The sequence below is a fragment of the Mustelus asterias genome, unplaced genomic scaffold (genome assembly GCF_964213995.1).
Source record: "Mustelus asterias unplaced genomic scaffold, sMusAst1.hap1.1 HAP1_SCAFFOLD_768, whole genome shotgun sequence".
In the NCBI taxonomy this organism is placed as follows: Eukaryota; Metazoa; Chordata; class Chondrichthyes; order Carcharhiniformes; family Triakidae; genus Mustelus; species Mustelus asterias.
Window position 1 is genome coordinate 176,174 of NW_027590716.1, and position 4,761 is coordinate 180,934.

The window sequence follows — 4,761 nt, forward strand, 5'->3', positions numbered from 1 at the left end:
CACACTGAGGTCAGTGTGTGTGTGTGTGAACAGACTGAGGTCAGTGTGTGTGTGTGTGAACACACTGAGGTCAGTGTGTGTGTGTGTGAACACACTGAGATCAGTGTGTGTGTGTGTGTGTGAACACACTGAGGCCAGTGTGTGTGTGTGTGTGTGTGTGTGAACACACTGAGGTCAGTGTGTGTGTGTGTGTGTGAACACACTGAGGTCAGTGTGTGTGTGTGTGAACACACTGAGATCAGTGTGTGTGTGTGTGTGTGAACACACTGAGGTCAGTGTGTGTGTGTGTGAACACACTGAGGTCAGTGTGTGTGTGTGTGTGTGAACACACTGAGGTCAGTGTGTGTGTGTGTGAACACACTGAGATCAGTGTGTGTGTGTGTGTGTGAACACACTGAGGCCAGTGTGTGTGTGTGTGTGTGTGTGTGAACACACTGAGGTCAGTGTGTGTGTGTGTGTGTGAACACACTGAGGTCAGTGTGTGTGTGTGTGTGAACACACTGAGGTCAGTGTGTGTGTGTGTGTGTGTGTGTGAACACACTGAGGTCAGTGTGTGTGTGTGTGTGTGAACACACTGAGGTCAGTGTGTGTGTGTGTGTGAACACACTGAGGTCAGTGTGTGTGTGTGTGAACACACTGAGGTCAGTGTGTGTGTGTGTGTGTGAACACACTGAGGTCAGTGTGTGTGTGTGTGTGTGTGTGAACACACTGAGGTCAGTGTGTGTGTGTGTGTGTGTGTGTGTGAACACACTGAGGTCAGTGTGTGTGTGTGTGTGAACACACTGAGGTCAGTGTGTGTGTGTGTGTGTGAACACACTGAGGTCGGTGTGTGTGTGTGTGTGTGTGTGTGTGAACACACTGAGGTCGGTGTGTGTGTGTGTGTGTGTGAACACACTGAGGTCAGTGTGTGTGTGAACACACTGAGGTCAGTGTGTGTGTGTGTGTGAACACACTGAGGTCAGTGTGTGTGTGTGTGTGCGTGTGTGTGAACACACTGAGGTCAGTGTGTGTGTGTGTGTGTGTGAACACACTGAGATCAGTGTGTGTGTGTGTGTGTGTGAACACACTGAGGCGGTGTGTGTGTGTGTGTGTGTGAACACACTGAGGTCGGTGTGTGTGTGTGTGTGTGAACACACTGAGGTCGGTGTGTGTGTGTGTGTGAACACACTGAGGTCAGTGTGTGTGTGTGTGTGAACACACTGAGGTCAGTGTGTGTGTGTGTGTGTGTGAACACACTGAGGTCGGTGTGTGTGTGTGTGTGTGTGAACACACTGAGGTCGGTGTGTGTGTGTGTGTGTGTGTGTGAACACACTGAGGTCAGTGTGTGTGTGTGTGAACACAGTGAGGTCAGTGTGTGTGTGTGTGTGTGTGAACACACTGAGGTCAGTGTGTGTGTGTGTGTGTGTGAACACACTGAGGTCGGTGTGTGTGTGTGTGTGTGTGTGTGTGAACACACTGAGATCAGTGTGTGTGTGTGTGTGTGAACACACTGAGGCGGTGTGTGTGTGTGTGTGTGTGAACACACTGAGGTCGGTGTGTGTGTGTGTGTGTGAACACACTGAGGTCAGTGTGTGTGTGTGTGTGTGTGAACACACTGAGGTCAGTGTGTGTGTGTGTGTGTGAACACACTGAGGTCAGTGTGTGTGTGTGTGTGTGTGTGAACACACTGAGGTCAGTGTGTGTGTGTGTGTGTGTGTGTGAACACACTGAGGTCAGTGTGTGTGTGTGTGTGTGTGTGTGAACACACTGAGGTCAGTGTGTGTGTGTGTGAACACAGTGATGCCAGTGTGTGTGTGTGTGTGAACACACTGAGGTCAGTGTGTGTGTGTGTGTGTGTGTGAACACACTGAGGTCAGTGTGTGTGTGTGTGAACACACTGAGGTCAGTGTGTGTGTGTGTGTGTGTGAACACACTGAGGTCAGTGTGTGTGTGTGTGTGTGTGTGTGTGTGAGAACACACTGAGGTCAGTGTGTGTGTGTGTGTGAACACACTGAGGTCAGTGTGTGTGTGTGTGTGTGTGTGTGAACACACTGAGGTCGGTGTGTGTGTGTGTGTGAACACACTGAGGTCAGTGTGTGTGTGTGTGTGTGTGTGAACACACTGAGGTCAGTGTGTGTGTGTGTGTGTGTGTGTGTGAACACACTGAGGTCAGTTTGTGTGTGTGTGTGTGTGTGTGAACACACTGAGGTCAGTGTGTGTGTGTGTGTGTGTGTGTGTGTGTGAACACACTGAGGTCAGTGTGTGTGTGTGTGAACACACTGAGGTCAGTGTGTGTGTGTGTGTGTGTGTGTGTGTGAACACACTGAGGTCAGTGTGTGTGTTTCTGTGTGTGTGTGAACACACTGAGGTCGGTGTGTGTGTGTGTGGTGTGTGTGTGTGAACACACTGAGGTCAGTGTGTGTGTGTGTGTGTGAACACACTGAGGTCAGTGTGTGTGTGTGTGTGTGTGTGTGTGTGTGAACACACTGAGGTCAGTGTGTGTGTGTGTGTGTGTGTGTGTGTGTGTGTGTGTGTGAACACACTGAGGTCAGTGTGTGTGTGTGTGTGTGAACACACTGAGGTCAGTGTGTGTGTGTGTGTGTGTGTGAACACACTGAGGTCAGTGTGTGTGTGTGTGTGTGTGTGTGAACACACTGAGGTCAGTGTGTGTGTGTGTGTGAACACACTGAGGTCAGTGTGTGTGTGTGTGTGTGTGTGAACACACTGAGGTCACTGTGTGTGTGTGTGCGTGTGTGTGTGAACACACTGAGGTCAGTGTGTGTGTGTGTGTGTGAACACACTGAGGTCAGTGTGTGTGTGTGTGTGTGTGAACACACTGAGGTCAGTGTGTGTGTGAACACACTGAGGTAAGTGTGTGTGTGTGTGTGAACACACTGAGGTCAGTGTGTGTGTGTGTGTGTGAACACACTGAGGTCAGTGTGTGTGTGTGTGTGTGAACACACTGAGATCAGTGTGTGTGTGTGAACACACTGAGGTCAGTGTGTGTGTGTGTGTGTGTGAACACACTGAGATCAGTGTGTGTGTGTGTGTGTGAACACACTGAGGTCAGTGTGTGTGTGTGTGTGTGTGTGTGTGAACACACTGAGGTCAGTGTGTGTGTGTGTGTGTGAACACACTGAGGTCAGTGTGTGTGTGTGTGTGAACACACTGAGGTCAGTGTGTGTGTGTGTGTGAACACACTGAGGTCAGTGTGTGTGTGTGTGTGTGTGTGTGTGAACACACTGAGGTCAGTGTGTGTGTGTGTGTGTGTGAACACACTGAGGTCAGTGTGTGTGTGTGTGAACACACTGAGGTCAGTGTGTGTGTGTGTGTGTGAACATACTGAGGTCAGTGTGTGTGTGTGTGAACACACTGAGGTCAGTGTGTGTGTGTGTGTGTGAACACACTGAGGTCAGTGTGTGTGTGTGTGAACACACTGAGGTCAGTGTGTGTGTGTGTGTGTGTGTGTGAACACACTGAGGTCGGTGTGTGTGTGTGTGTGAACACACTGAGGTCAGTGTGTGTGTGTGTGTGTGTGTGAACACACTGAGGTCAGTGTGTGTGTGTGTGTGTGTGTGTGTGAACACACTGAGGTCAGTTTGTGTGTGTGTGTGTGTGTGTGAACACACTGAGGTCAGTGTGTGTGTGTGTGTGTGTGTGTGTGTGAACACACTGAGGTCAGTGTGTGTGTGTGTGTGAACACACTGAGGTCAGTGTGTGTGTGTGTGTGTGTGTGTGTGTGAACACACTGAGGTCAGTGTGTGTGTTTCTGTGTGTGTGTGAACACACTGAGGTCGGTGTGTGTGTGTGTGGTGTGTGTGTGTGAACACACTGAGGTCAGTCTGTGTGTGTGTGTGTGAACACACTGAGGTCAGTGTGTGTGTGTGTGTGTGTGTGTGTGTGAACACACTGAGGTCAGTGTGTGTGTGTGTGTGTGTGTGTGTGTGTGTGTGTGTGTGAACACACTGAGGTCAGTGTGTGTGTGTGTGTGTGAACACACTGAGGTCAGTGTGTGTGTGTGTGTGTGTGTGAACACACTGAGGTCAGTGTGTGTGTGTGTGTGTGTGTGTGAACACACTGAGGTCAGTGTGTGTGTGTGTGTGAACACACTGAGGTCAGTGTGTGTGTGTGTGTGTGTGTGAACACACTGAGGTCACTGTGTGTGTGTGTGCGTGTGTGTGTGAACACACTGAGGTCAGTGTGTGTGTGTGTGTGTGTGTGTGAACACACTGAGGTCAGTGTGTGTGTGTGTGTGTGTGAACACACTGAGGTCAGTGTGTGTGTGAACACACTGAGGTAAGTGTGTGTGTGTGTGTGAACACACTGAGGTCAGTGTGTGTGTGTGTGTGTGAACACACTGAGGTCAGTGTGTGTGTGTGTGTGTGAACACACTGAGATCAGTGTGTGTGTGTGAACACACTGAGGTCAGTGTGTGTGTGTGTGTGTGTGAACACACTGAGATCAGTGTGTGTGTGTGTGTGTGAACACACTGAGGTCAGTGTGTGTGTGTGTGTGTGTGTGAACACACTGAGGTCAGTGTGTGTGTGTGTGTGTGAACACACTGAGGTCAGTGTGTGTGTGTGTGTGAACACACTGAGGTCAGTGTGTGTGTGTGTGTGAACACACTGAGGTCAGTGTGTGTGTGTGTGTGTGTGTGAACACACTGAGGTCAGTGTGTGTGTGTGTGTGTGTGTGTGTGTGAACACACTAAGGTCAGTGTGTGTGTGTGTGAACACACTGAGGCCAGTGTGAGTGTGTGTGAACACACTGAGGTCAGTGTGT